This window comes from Chiloscyllium punctatum, chromosome 4 (assembly GCF_047496795.1).
Source record: "Chiloscyllium punctatum isolate Juve2018m chromosome 4, sChiPun1.3, whole genome shotgun sequence".
Taxonomy (NCBI): domain Eukaryota; kingdom Metazoa; phylum Chordata; class Chondrichthyes; order Orectolobiformes; family Hemiscylliidae; genus Chiloscyllium; species Chiloscyllium punctatum.
In genome coordinates this window covers 96,843,528-96,859,573 of record NC_092742.1, presented here as the reverse complement: position 1 = coordinate 96,859,573, position 16,046 = coordinate 96,843,528, and positions in this window count along the sequence as shown.

Here is a 16,046-nt window from a genome sequence, read left to right as displayed (position 1 = left end):
CAGGCAGATTCAGTGAAAAACTTGGTGTTGCAGTGTACCTCCAGGGCACATTGTCAATTATATATTTAGATTCATATACAAAGTACCAATTACAGGAAGAACAGTTTTTTACTGTTGCAATAACCATAGTCAGAGTTTTCTCTGTACAATATATTGTTCTCAACTTATGACAATGAATTGCAATGAATTGATTGGCTTGGAGACCATTGTAAGAAAATCTCCAAAAGAGATAAAGTGTTTGCGAATCTGGGAAATGAAATAAATGCAGTGATCTATTGACATAGAACCATAGAAACCCTACTGTGTGAAAACAGGCCACTTGGCCAGAGAAGTCCACACCAACCCTACAATGAGTATCTGACCCAGACCCATGACCTACCCAATTACTTTACTTTCCCGTGACTAATGCATCTAACCTACATATCCCTAACCACTGTGCACAATTTAGCATTGATAATTCACCTAACCTGCACATCCCTGATCAATATAGCCAATTTATCTTTGGACTGTGGGAAGAAACCAGAGCACCCAAAGGAAACTCACACAGACACATGAAGAATGAGCAGTCTGAATGGGAGGAAAGGAGTTACACTTATTCTGAGGCAATTAAATGCTACCCAGGCAGTTTCAGTGAAAAACTTGGTGTTGCAGTGTACCTCCAGGGCACATTGTCAATTATATATTCAGGTTCATATACAAAGTACCAATTAATATTTTACAGGAAGAACAGTATCTTACTGTTGCAATAACCATAGTCACATTTTTCTCTGTACAATATATTGTTCTCAACTTATGACAATGAATTGCAATGAATTGACCAAAGGTGAAAGTGACAGTGAACCAGACTGAAATGCCCGTGGCTGCAGGAGGTAAAATGTGAGAGCATGAAATTGCAGGAGTTGTGACCATTTTATATGTTTGGAAAATGAAAAGGAATAACTGCAAACAATACCACATCAGTGAAAATGACAACTGGATCTGTTATTGCCATGGCCACCAGATAACGGGTGATACATTCAGAGAGGAGAAAGTGAGGACTGCAGATGCTGGAGATCAGAGCTGAAAATGTGTTGCTGGAAAAGCATTCAGAGAGTCCATATTTTCCTTGAGACAGAATCAAAACAGCCACTGAGTTAACTGTAATAAATAGAGAAAATAGAATGATGGATTGTCATTTCCTGGAACACAGCAATTAAATTGGAACATTGATACATCAAAAGAGAGATTGGCCAGTCAGCACATCAGAGCTTATGCTATCATTCAATTAGCTATGACTAATCAATATTTTACCATTATTTATCTTTGATTTTAAATATACTTGACTATATCAATCATTACTATTTTTGAAACTTAGAATGACCTTTCCTTGACAGTTTACTGAGGAGTGAACTTAAGGCTTTTGTCCATCCTTAACATCACCTCTAAGTAACTTTGCTGTAATATTTTTTATTGAGTCTTCTTGTTCTGGAACTTTAACCAACAGAAATGCTTTTTTTTTCTATCCACCCCATCAAATATTTTAGTCATGTTAAAGATTTCAACTAATTGGCTTCTTAGAATTGTACATGCAAGAGAATAAAGGTATGTTTGTTGAAACTTGGCTCATAGTTTAACATTTCCATCAGTAATATCATTCTCATAGTTTTGCAATACATCCCAATCAGGGTCAAAATCCATTGCATTGATCTCCATGGAGACCGATCACCTCAAAAAACAAAAGTCACAGTTACAAACCCAAAGCATCGGACAACAAGATGTTAGGTTTTAAGATATTTACTGCAACAATGAGACACAAATTAACATAAAGTAAGCGTTACTTAGCAGGCAACTAATGTGCTGGACTACAAAAAAAGGCATTCTGTATAAACACAACTGAAAATCCCTGACCATTTTATTCTCTTTGCTTCCTTCTTTACAGAAATGTTGTGTTGTTATTAGTCTCCCAAATTTAACAGGATTACTTCTCTCTGCCACATCATGGCAAATCCTCCAATGTCTATTAACCCAATCCTTCTTCACTCAACTCTTCAAATCCACTGCCAGTATGAAAGTACCATTTGTGAATCGTGGTCTTTAATGTTTCTTTGAACCAGAAATCTGTGCTCATCGGTCTTCTGCTTGATGATTAAACTGGAAAAAGTTCCTTATGTCCAGCTCCACAGAATTGCGCCTGTAGTGGGCCTTCTTCACTGACCTCTCTCTGGCTGGCTCTGAGATTCTGAGAGTTCCTGGACAATACCAAGAGCAGCTCTCTCTTTCTCTGTGTCAGTATCATTCCAGTTGATGTGAGGCATCGGCAGTTCGGAATTCGGAGCGACACCCAGGTTAGTCATAAGCGTTAATTTGCAGTTTGACACAAATAAAAGAATGCAAATTTTATACACAAAATACAGCGACAAATTTGTTCGACAATTGAGAAAGATTTTACCATAAACAAAAAAATTCAATTCTTTCTCCAGAAGTAATTGAATCTCACTGAAGTATCACTCCTGTTGTAACACTTTCATTTTGAGTCCAATTCCCTTGGACTCCTAAAGCAGGATAAGATTCTTCCTAATTCTGGTGGCCAGGATACTTGTTCCCAGCTCGGATACTTTCTGTAGCTTGGATGGCCTGGGATATTGCTTTCTCGCTTGGATGACCGGAATGTTTTTGTTTGCTGGCTCTGATGAGATTTCTTTCCTGCTCTGGTACGTCTTTCCCGCTCTGATGGCTAGGATTCTCCTGTGTAGTTCTGATGGTCTGGTTATTCCTTTCCAGTTCAGATATTTTTTCTGAGCACTGATGGCCCAGATACCTCCTGCCAGCCCTGATGCTCTGGAGATCTCGGCATTTGTCTCTGTAGGTCAGAAACGTCAATGTAATAAACAATCAGCAATTAATTTCCCATGAAGCTGATCAAGTTGCTTAACTTAAGTCACTTGCTTTATTGGAAAATCTGTCTTTCGTCCACTGTCCAAAATGATTTTCTGATTTTGTTTTTAAAACACAAGCCTTCTTCACAGAACAAAAAGCTAAACTTTATTTTTCCTCCACATTCAAATCCCAACCTCCATCACAGTTTCCAGGTATTATAATTCCAACATGAATTTGAATTAATTTCAATTTGAGTTTCTGCTCAATAACAAACATGTTAACTGTGTTTGTCTCTGGGAATTAATTCGTATGAAGCCACTTTGGCTCTTGCTGTGCATATTTTGTCTCATTTCCTTCTCTAAGCTGCTCTATTTCAGCTTTAATTGGAAGCACACTAGTTTTTGGAGTGCCGCTCCTTCATCTGGTAATTGTGGAGGATGCAATTGTAAGGCACAGAATTTATAGCAAAAATTTACAGTGTGATGTAACTGAAATTATACATTGAAAAATACCAGCTCTACCAGCTGATCCAACCAAAGAACACACCCGTGAACTTAACATATTGATCAGGACTTTGGATCTTGTCCTTCAGAGTTCCCTACGCGGCCTCATCCCATGTTCTTCTTGTGTAGGCAACTTCTATTGCCTTCCAAAGGTACACAAAGCCAACACACCAGGATGTCCCATTGTATCAGGCAATGGGACCCTGTGTGAGAATCTCTCCGGCTACGTTGAAAGCATCTTGAAAATTATTGTACAGGGGATCCCCAGCTTCTTTCATGATACCAAGGATTTCTTACAGAAACTCAACACCCACGGACCAGTTGAACCGGGAACATTCCTCGTCACGATGGATGTTTCAGCACTCTACATCAGCATCCCTCACAATGATGGCATCATGGCAACAGCCTCAGTACTCAACACCAACAACTGCCAATCTCCAAACACCATGCTACAACTCATCGGCTTTATCTTCGATCACAATGTCTTCACCTTTGACAACCAGTTCTTCATCCAGACACATGGAACAGCCATGGGGACCAAATTTGCACCCCAATATGCCAACATATTCATGCACAGGTTCGAACAAGACTTCTTCTCTATACAGGACCTCCAACCAACATTATACACCAGGTACATTGATGACATTTTCTTCCTCTGGAGCCATGACAAGAAGTCACTGATCAAACAACACAGTGGTATCAACAAGTTTCATCCCACCATCAAACTCACCATGGACTACTCTCGATTATCTATCTCGTTCTTGGACACATGCATCTTCATCAAGGATGGACACCTCAGCACCACACTCTACCACAAACCCACAGACAACCTCACAATGCTACACTTCTCCAGCTTCCACCCAAAACATATTAAAACAGCCATCCCCCATGGACAAGCCCTACACATACACCAGATCTGCTCAGATGAGGAGGAACGTGATGGGCATCTGGAAATACTCAGGGATGCCCTCACAAGAACGGAGTACGATGCTCAACTCATCGACCGCCAGTTCCAACGTGCCACAGCAAGGAACCATAATGATGTCCTCAGGAGACAGACAGGTGCTGCAACTGACAGGGTACCCTTCGTTATTCAGTACTTCCCAGGAGCTGAAAAACTACGCCATGTTCTTCGTGACCTGCAACACATTATTAATGAAGATAAGCACCTCACCAAGACCTTACCCACACCTCCACTGCTTGCCTTTAAACAAACGGCAAACCTCAAACAAATCATTGTTCGTAGCAAGCTGCCCGGCTCTCAGGACAAGTCCATACAACCCTGTCACGGTAGGTGCTGCAAGACGTGTCAGAGTGTGGACATAGATACCACCATTGCACGTGGGGACACCTCCCACCATGTATGTGGCAGGTACTCATGTGCCTCAGCCAACATTGTCTATCTTATATGTTGCAGGCAATGATGCCCTGAGGTGTGGTACATTGGGGAAACTGAGCAAAGGCTACATGTTCTCTCTCAGTTGGGGAACACTTCAGCGGTCCAGGACATTCGACCTCGGACCTTTGGGTGACCATCCTCCAAGGCAGACTTCGGGACAGGCAGCAGCAAAAAGTGGCCGAACAGAGGCTGATGGCTTAGTTCCGTACCCATAGGGAAGGCCTAAACTGGGACCTTGGGTTCATGTCATATTACAGGTGACCACCATTGCACTATACACACACACAGACACTCCTATACACACAGGCACTCCTATACACACACATATGCACAGACACACATACACAGACACGCACACAGACACTCACACACACCTTTACGGACACACACACACTCCCACACTCACACAGGCATCCTTTCAGAGACTTAGACCACTCTCCACTCATGCACACACATATACACTCTCTCTCACACTCACAACCCCCAACCAAGACAGACACACACACAGATACAAAAACCCCTATGCACGCATATATTTTGTGGGGTGAATTTGTACTTACAGAGTTACATTGTACTTTGCTGAAAAACTGCAAGGATTCATGTAAAACTCTGAGCTCAAAAACTGCATGGATTCGTCTAAAACTCTGTTCTCTCAGTTTTTAGATTAGAATCAATTTAAACATCATGGCATAGACGGAGAACACAGGGGGTCAACACCTTCAACATATTGTCTAGCTAACACCCATTATTACAGCTAAGCTAAGAAAAGTTTTGTGATTTACACATGAAAGAAGTGAAACTACCTTGGTATTCAAACAGATGAAATACTCAACAGATAATCAAGGTATTTTTCAGTTACTTCACACTGTAAGTTTTTGCTATAAATTCTGTAGGAGGAAGTGAGGACTGCAGATACTGGAGATCAGAGCTGAAAAATGTGTTGCTAGAAAAGTGCAGCAGGTCAGGCAGCATCCAAGGAACAGGAGAATCGATGTTTCAGGCATAAGCCCTTCCTCCACAACCACCTGATGAAGGAGCAGCGCTCCGAAAGCTAGTGTGCTTCCAATTAAATCTGTTGGACTATAACCTGGTGTTGTGTGATTTTTAACTTTGTACACCCCAGTCCAACACCAGCATCTCCAAATCATGACTATTTCAGCTTGAATCAAAGGAGAAAGTTTAAAACATAACCATTTTATAAAGTCCAATGGCGCAAATGAGTTCCAATTGATGTCCTGTGCAGCTATAACACAACCATTAACATACATTTTATTAGTGACTTCTGTATCTCTGTCTCAATTTCTCTCTTCTTATCCACAGTTTTGAGTTTGTGCCCATTTAGAAATTCTGAAATATGGTTTCATAACCAGCTTCTTAAACTCCATTTGCCACAGTTCTGCTCCCATCCAATTTTTGTCATTAACAAATTGTAAATACATAGCTCACTATTACAGCAGAGGCTATTGTGGCTCAGTCGTAATGAAGATGTGGGCATCTGGGAGGCAGGACAAAATGGCTGAATGAGCTGCACAAAATAGCTTCTGCCTTGTTACAAGTGTACTTGCATGAGCATGTTATGTTGTGGCAGAAGGAATTACTTTCCTTGTACCAATCTTAACTGGGAAGTACTGCTTAGATTGTAAGGTTTGGACTCTTAAAATTTTCTTTAGTTTGTTTCTGTCATACATCATGTGTACTTTGCAATTGCATGTCTCTAGCCAGGAGTAGAATATATTGTTAACAGAACTCGCATTGATGTAATTGAATTTGATCTCTCTAATCCCCTCCCCATCCTGTTTCAGCCTCGCCTGAGTTTTATACTCTATCCGTCATTATGTATTCTATCTCTGCAACAATTTGTCTAGCACCTTAGCACCATTGAAAACTGAATGAAGTATTTTGGATTTGATCACTTTTCCCTCCAATCTGTTTATTTGTTTCCTTGGTTCTGTCCTATGTAAAGTTCAACTTGTTCAAAGCTTCGCAGATGGTATTCTATCCTATTCTGCCCTTTGTCCCTCATCCTTACTGATCCTGTTCTGTGATACTGTGCAAAATAACACAGCTGAGGAGTCATGACATGTTTGCCATTTCTTAGCTCTCAACTCCCATCTCATCACAATGAAAAAAATCCATTGGTGTTACATGGTGCTGTTTGTGGGATCTTATTGTGCTTAAAGACTGCTTATTTTGTGTGGCCACATCACATCAGTGGCTACACTTCAAATGAATTAGCTGGAACATGATTTGGGATCTGAGAGTATCCTGAGGATGTAAAAGGTGATAGAGAAATTCCTTTATTTGCTTTGATCTAAAGAGTGTAGTTTATAAATTTTCATCAAAGGAATGAGCTGCTTAGGAGGTCATTAGTTAAATAAGAAGCTAACTACATACCATTATCCCACCAGAGAAAACATGGCAAATGTTTCTGGAAACAACCATGACTGAGTACTGCTCGAGTACATTACACAAACTGTTAACCATTTGTTGATTTGGCTTCAAACCATGTTATCTTTCTTGTAACATTCTCAATCTCTTAATTCATAAATGGAAACTTTTTCTGCTAGCTCCCATCAAGATATTTCAAGCTATTATCAAGGTAATGAAGCTATTATCAAGGTAATAAGTTGCTAAGAACCTTCTTCAGCTGAACTCTTATTTGCAAGTGTTGACATGGATTTACAACTTTCTCTGAGGACACATGCTATCATGATAAGTTGATGTTCCTTATAACTGCAGCACCTTCTTGCTGATGCCTGGGACAACTGCTAACTTGGCTTTATTAACTTTACATGTAACAATAGTGATATTGTTATCTCTGCCTGTGATGCACTTTCTAAACCTTATTCTCACAGGGGGGACTTAAGCAACAAATCTTGGCTTATATTTCCAATGGGATATTAATGCTGTACTGTTGGAAGTGCCACTTTTTTCAGATGTGGTATTAAACCAAGGCCTTAACTGTCCATAAAACACCCCATAGTGCAACTTAGAAGAAGAGCAGAGGGATTGTCCAATGTGTCAACCCTTGACCAGTGTAGCTAGAAAGGTTAGGTTAGCTGGTCACCATCACACTGGGAGCTTGCCATGCATAAAATTGACTGTGATCTTTCCTACGTTGCATTTCAGGAGATACTTAATTGGATTTAAGCTATGGGTTGTTCTGAGATCATGCAAGGCACAAATCAATATATGTCAACGCCAAATGCTGTAGGGGCTGGAAATCTGAAATAAATACAAAAAATGCTGCAGAAATCCAGCAGGTCTGACAGTCTCTGTTGAGAGAAAAACAGAGTTGACATCTGGCATCCACTGAGATCCTCTTCAGAGGTCTCCTTTGGCATAGTTGTAAAACTCACTTGAACACCAAACACAAAGGAAAAAGATGTTAGATATAGACAGGATAGATTGAGGGACTCCTTAGAATATAAAGGCAGTAGGAGTATACTTAAAAGGGAAATCAGGAGGGTAAAAAGAGGACATGAGATACCTTTGGTAAATAGGGTTAAGGAGAATCAAAAGGGTTTTTATAAATACATTGAGGGCAAAAGGGTAACAAGGGAGAGAATAGGGTCCCTCAAAGTTCAGAAAGGTCAGAGCTGCAGGAGATGGAGAGGTACTAAATGAGTATTTTGCATCAGTGTTTACTGTGGAAAAGGACATGGAAGATGTAGAATGTGGGGAAATAGATAGTGATACCGCCTTGAAAAATGTCCATATTAAAGTGAAGAAAGTACTGGATGTATTGAAATGTATAAAGGTGGATAAATCCCCAGGGCCTGACCAGGTATATGCTAGAACTCTGCGGGAGGTTAGGGAAGTGATTGCTGGGCCCCTTGCTGAGATATTTGTCTCATCAATAATCACAGGTGAGGTACCGGAATATTGGATATTGGTTGATGTGGTGCCACTATTTAAGAAACGTGGTAAGGAAAAGCCAGGGAGCAATAGACCAGTGAGCCTGACATCAGTTGTGGGTAAGTTGTTGGAGAGAACCCTGAGGGACAGAATTGACATGTATTTGGATAGGCAGGACTGATTAGGGATAGTCAACATGTCTTTGTGCGTGGGAAATCATGCCTCATGAACTTGATAGAGTTTTTTTGAAGAAGTAACAAAGAGGATTGATGAGGGCAGAGCAACGGATGTGATCTATTGGACATTGGACAGGGTTCCCCATGGGAGATTAGTTAGAAAGGTTAGATCTCATGGAATACAGGGAGAAATAGCCATTTGGATGCAGAACTGTCTCGAACGTAGAAGACAAAAGGTTGCTCTTCAGACTGAAGGCCTGTGACCAGTGGAGTGCCAAAAGGATCGGTGCTGGATCCACTATTTTTCATCAGTTATATAAATGATTTGGATGTGAACTCAGGAGGTATAGTTTAAGTTTGCAGATGACACAAAATTGGAGGTACAGTGGACAGTGAAGAAGGTTACCTCAGATTACAAAGGGATCTTGATCAGTTGGGCCAATGGGCTGAGGAGTGGCAGATGGGAGTTTAATTTAGATAAATGCGAGGTGCTGCATTTTGGAAAAGCAAATCTTCGCAGGATGTATACATTTAATGGGAAGGTCCTGGGGAGAGACTTTGGAGTGCAGCTTCATAGTTCCGTGAAAGTAAAGTCACAGGTAGATAGGATAGTGAAGAAGGTGTTTGGTATGCTTACCTTTATTGGTTGGTGCATTGAGTATAGGAGTTGGAAAATCATGTTGCGGCTGTACTGGTTAGTTCATTGTTTGGGCCACTTTTGGAATACTGCATTCACTTCTGGTCCCTCTGCTATAGGGAGGATGTTGTGAGGCCTGACAGGGTTCAGAAAAGATTTACAAGGATGTTGCTAAGGTTGGAGGATTTGAACTATAGGGAGATACTGAATAGGCTGGGGCTGTTTTCCCTGGAGCATCAGAGGCTGAGAGGTGACCTTATAGAGTGTTATAAAATCATGAGGGACATGGATAGGATAAATAGACAAAGTCTTTTTCCCTGAAGTGTGGGAGCCCAGAACTAGAGGCCATAGGTTTAGGGTGAGAGGAGAAAGATGTAAAAGAGACGTATGAGGCAACCTTTTCACACAGAGGGTGGTGCGTGTATGGAATGAGCTGCTAGAGGAAATGGTGGAGGTTGGTACAATTGCAGCATTTAAAAAGCATTTGGATGGGTATATGAATATGAAGTGTTTGGAGGGATATGGACCAAGTCTGGGCAAATGGAGCTAGATTAGTTTAGGATATCTGGTCGGTATGGACAAGTTGGACCGAAGGGTCTGTCTGTGCTGTACTTCTCTATGACCCTGTGACAAATTAGTTTGTTTGCACTGAACCTGACAGGAACAAGAAATGGCAGGCTGATGTAATTCTGATAAAAAAATACAGAAATAACGGTTAATTCTAATTACAAGGCAGGACAAAGATCATTCTAATACCAAGTTGTTTACAAGAAATCGTGTTAGGATGAGATGGTATGCACAAATGCTTTATGCTATTTCATTAGTTATTACCAAGTGATCATGCTCCATGCCTGCCTACAAACAATGTATATGAACCCTCCGCAAACTCTGTAAAGGGGTCGGATTCTTTGGTAGTCTAGAGGTGCCCATACTTCTGGGCTGATCAAATCTACCGACCCGGCCGGATCATAATAATCTACCGACCCGGCCGTCACTGCTTGTGTGATGGACAAATAGTCTTTTACAGGTGTGTTTATTGACTGGTCAAGGAACTGAGTGACCCCCCCCCCCCCCACTATACGGGGTTTCAGGTCCTCAATTGGTGCTGTGACCCGAATCGGTACAGACAGACTGTCGACAGAGTCCTCCATAAGTAGGTGTTGAGGAATGGGTGTCCCAGGCGTGAGTATTTTCTCCCCCGTTTGATTTTCCTCTCACTTATTTCAGGGCAGGTTCGACCCTTCGCTGACTTTGTAAAAACAATGACTGCAGATGCTGAAAACCAAATACTGGATTAGTGGTGCTGGAAGAGCACAGCTGCTCGTTGGATGCTGCCTGAACTGCTGTGCTCTTCCAGCACCACTAATCCAGCCTTCGCTGACTTTGGTCAAACTTGATCCAACCCGACAAATTATCGGTAACAGAAATCGACATCCATATAAGGTTTGACGCAAAATACCGGTTCACAGTTCAAACAAAAAGAAAAGGCTTAACGATTACAGGTTTAGAATTATAGTGGTGTCTAAATTGAGACGTAAGAAGGCGGTTTAGGTTCTGAGATGGGAAGTCCGATGGGACACTAGTCAGTGGTTCAGGTTCCGAAACGGAATGCTGATGGGAGGCTGACCCTGTGATAAACGGATTTTATATTATTGTGTGAGAAGAGAGACATCAAGAACGTTCACGGTATATTGTAATGGTACGATAAACTGAGAGATTGTACAAAAGGTGCTTCAGGTTCCGAAACGGAATGCTGACGGGAGGCAGACCCTGTGATAAAATGGTCAAAAAGGAAATGACTGAGAAGTTGTGATTTTTGTTCATTAAAAGGAGATTGCCGAGAGAAATATTTATAGGCACTGAGCTAGTTGGACTAATAGTAATATAAGGTAAAAGTTGTAACTCCCGAGGATATATGTACGTAATTGAAGAAAAAGTAAACCAAAATAAATTTAGGAGGATAATCTTGTGTTATGGGATATAGTTTAAAACCATTCTAGTTATATATTTTCCCGCATTGCAGACTAATGAAACGATATTAAAAACTTGTCCTGAATTAAACAGTGAAAGAGGAAAACGTTAGAGAGAGTATGTGTGTGCGTGTGTATTGGTGTCTGTGCGTGTAAGAGAGAGACAGAGAGAGAGAGCAAGAGCAGTTTGTTTCCTTTCAGCCTGCCGAAAATTTAACTCATTGTTGTCTGGTTTGAATGCCCATTTGTTGATTAGTGTTTGAATGTTTGTGTCCTGTTCTCCGGATCTCCAAACGTAAAACAATGGTCTTGATTAAAGAAATTGTGATTTAGACATTTAAATTTGATTTGAAAGTTGTATTTTAAAGATTTAAATTTCCTTTGAAAAGTCTTTTAATATTTGGTTGTCTAATACGTTGAAATATTCATCTGTTTTAAATTGTTTTGAAAATAAGGAATACTGGGAAATTGTATGGATTTGACTGTTGAGAAAGGTTGTCCTTTGCAGGCGTTATGTGATAAATATCTGGAAAAATCCCAAAGTTTTAGACAGTTGTCTGGTGACCCAGACAAAACATTGGGAGTTGAACAATAGCCATTGGAAGGTCTGAAGATTTTAGACATGGTAGTGTCAGCCCAGCAGCAAATTTGGCGAAAATATATGGGCTCAAAAACGAAAGAATTAATTGGACTTTGGCATCAATATTGTCAGGAACTTAAAGATAATTCTTTACGAGTCTCTTGGTATGTAAATGCTACTAAATTGGGCATTAAATTGACCAAAGCAGGTGTTCTTAAACCGGTTGAAGTTCTTAAAAAGGAATGTGCACATGTGAAAAGGTTACAATCTGAGAGATCTCTATGTAAATGTAATGGTAATACTAAAGAACTGCACAGTTCAATGGTTGGCCTTAAATTAACGAGGGAGACGTTGAAGATGTGGATCTTAATTGTTGGACATCAATAATTCAAATGGGGAAATGAATCTACATGGAAGGTACCATCAAATTCCATTTAATTCAAAAGACAACGTAGCTCAGTGGGGATACTGTTGATAATCAACTCGGACTCATTACTGAGGTAGCACCATATCTGGGAAAGCATCAAAACAGTCAAGTCTGTAAGTGACAATGGTATAATCTCCAGCAGATTCAGTGACAAATTACGGAGAAAGATGCAGAGGTACAAGTGAATGACCACTGATAGAAAGGATGTGAAGCTGGGACTGCAATTCAAAATCCAACAGGTACCATGATAAAAACTACAGCCTGACAGTGGATGTTGGCTTAACATTTCCGAAGTTTGATTTGAAGACATTCTGGGTCACTCAACAGTGGATTTTGGAATAGTAGTCTTGCAGTATGGAGAGAGAGTGGATAAGTTAGGAGGCTTTGAGGAGGAGCAAAATCGAATGCTACAAAATAAAAATGGAAAAGGAAGACAGATCAAGAGGTTCTCATAAACAAAGTTGACAGCTGATAAATGTACTGCCCATAGTAATAGCAAAGGGTTAGTTGACATTGGCAACCGTTTCGCAGGTGCGGCAGCAAAAGTAGCCTCTAAAGGGATCTTGTGGTTGTGCCCAGGATGATGAGGCAGCCTACAAATTCAAACAAAAACCAGTCTACTTTGGATGAATTAATGCCAACCATCCAAGATGTTGTTAAACTTCAGGGGGATGCCCCTGACACTGATAAGCTGTTATGGTCGGAGTTGGGCCATTTGTATGACCCTGACACTCAACTCTGGACGACTCCCGTGGGTCAAACTTGTATGTCTGATGATCTTGTTCTGTGGGTTATTGAATATGTTCATTGCACAACTCATTGTGGGGCTAGAGCGGTCAGTGCCTTACTTCTGAGTACCTGGTGGCATCCCCACCTGTGGTTTGTTGGCTCACAGGGTTATTGACCATTACCTGATCTGTCAGGAGCATAACCCCAGCAAGGGCATTCCATGTGATCCGGGGAAGATACCCTTCACCAGGCAGCCCCATTGAGATACTCCAACTGGACTATGTTGAGTTGAGTTGAGTAAATGCCAATGTTATAAATATGTTTTAGTCATTGTTGATGTCTTTTCTAAGTGGATTGCTGCCTACCCTACTATTAATGCTACTGCTGGGACTGTGGTGAAGATGTTGCTGAAGGAAATTATTCCCTGCTTCAGTATACCTATGTGCATTAGCTCGGAAAATGGACTTTGCTAGTTACAATAATGAAGAACTCTGTTCCCAGCTTTCTATTCATCTGCAACTGCATTGTGCTTATTGTCCTCAGGCTGCTGTCCTTGATGAACATTTTAACCAGACTCTTAAGACTAAACTTGCCAAAGTAATGGCTGAGACTGCCCTCTCCAGGGTTATGCTGTTCCCTGTGGCCTTATTCCAGATGTGATCCAGGCCTGCGGGCAAAACGCGACTGTCTCCAGCTGGGATTCTCTACGGTCACCCGTTCCATACTCTTTGGAACGATTCGGGACCCTCCTCAGTTCACTTCCACCACATGACCGAAGAAATGATTGGATATGTTCTTGCTCGAACTAACGTTGTGCACACCTTTCACTCCCAAGTGCCCATGGCCTATGGCAATGTTCTCTCCCTTTCAGCCTCATCACGGGTGGAGCCGGCTTTGTTTGTGCTCGTCACAAAGGGTCTCCAACCTCACTGGGATGGCCCCTTCCAGGTTTTACTTCCCACCCCTATGGCAGTCAAAGTCACTGGTTGTTCGGCTTGGGTCCACCTGCCCCATTGTAAATTGATTGGCTGCATCAATCAAAAGGGGAGAGAGGAGGAGCGAATACTGGAATCCTAGGGAACCAAGATCCTGTCCATTTGGGTTTCTGATTGTTGCTGTTGTTTTAATGTTATTCTTATTACAGATACTTGAACTAAGAGGAGAGACATGTGGAGGATCGCCTACCTACTGACCTGTTTGATCACTTGCAACATCCTGATGGGGAAAGCTACAAAGTTAAAAATGTGAACCTGAATGATCTGAGATTATCTACCGCCTAGGCTGAGGAGATGTTACCCAGTGCACCGGACCAGACGCTTTCGGTGTTTGGAGCATGACTAAGGCTGATTATTGCAATGGACTTTTACATCAGAAAGACCGTATGGTCCATCTGGACAGTAAAAATCAGTGGAAATTACCATCTCAGTACCAAACCTGTCTTTTTGATTTTACCAACAGACATAGGCCAAACGAAGATAGACATTATCAACCCTGTTACTGTGGTAATGTTTAAGGAGGCCCAGGAGCACCATCCCTTTTTGTAGGAAAGGCTGACTTGAAAAAAGAGAAGCCTGATAGGGAGAACTCCTCAATCCACAAACAACTTATTTATACAGGCCCACAGGACTCTCTTCACCCCTGAGTCAGTAGTATGTTACTCCTGGGTAAAAACAATGACTGCAGATGCTGAAAATCAAATACTGGATTAGTGGTGCTGGAAGAGCACAGCAGTTCAGGCAGCATCCAACGAGCAGCGAAATTAACATTTCGGGCAAAAGCCCTGATGAAGGGCTTTTGCCCGAAACGTTGATTTCGCTGCTCGTTGGATGCTGCCTGAACTGCTGTGCTCTTCCAGCACCACTAATCCAGTATGTTACTCCCCTCTATCGGTAGATGACTTACTTGCCCCGTCCCCAGTCCCCGATCCCAATCTATTCATCAGGTTCCCTACTGTCGACCCTCCGAGGAGAAACATCCCTTTCCAATACTGCATTAGCCCTCCTGCCACCTGTCTGCTGACGGCTTTCAACTCCACTGCAGGGTCGTATGAAAATTGCTTTAATGGAACTGGCTTTGGGTGTGCAATTGTTCATGTTCCACATAACATCTCCTGCCTATTTAAGACTTGTCTCGTCTACCCGTGTAAAACAAAGGAGTCAAATACCACCTGCCCGTTTATACAAACAGCTTGCATTCCACTGACTGTGCCACAACAGGCCTTATGTGGCATAAGTAATTATGCCCATCTGCATGTACGGACCCAGAACAGAACCCTTCCCTTGCACATTTATAGTTTTTTTTCTCTTTCCAGAACCTGATACTGTTGCCAAGACCACGTGCAATTGAGTGAAGGGAGAGCCTAATGGGAACAGAATTCTGAGGACCATTGTCTACCATACAGTATGAGCGCTCAACAGTCACTTTGCCCACTTCTTATGGTGCTCAAACGATGCCTCTTGCAAATATCAGCCCTTTACTCCTGTAGACCTGACCAGAACCTCTGCTCTAACATTTCAGTAACCTATATTAACAAACCCGCCCTCATATACACCAAACCTGGCTGTTATTTCTTCAGCTAAGGTAAAGCTACCGATTTCCTTGTCCTTGATGGCAAAGATACTCCCCCCTAAGAGTGCTATCGGAACCTTGTTCCTCCAACACTACCTTGTCCTGGCCAGTGGACAAGTTGATAGAACCTTCATCTGAAGAGAACACAGTGGTTGGTCTGACCTGACTTTTGCTCCAATTGGAAGGATCCCAAAGGACTGGGTAACAATACAGGACACTCGATAGGCCTGAGTTTAGGAGGATTGTGGGGTGAGGGGAACGTGGAATAAGTCAAAAGAACTGCAGCCATCTCATCTGCAGCCTGACCATTCTAGGAAATGCCACCAAAGAGGCTCTGGAACAG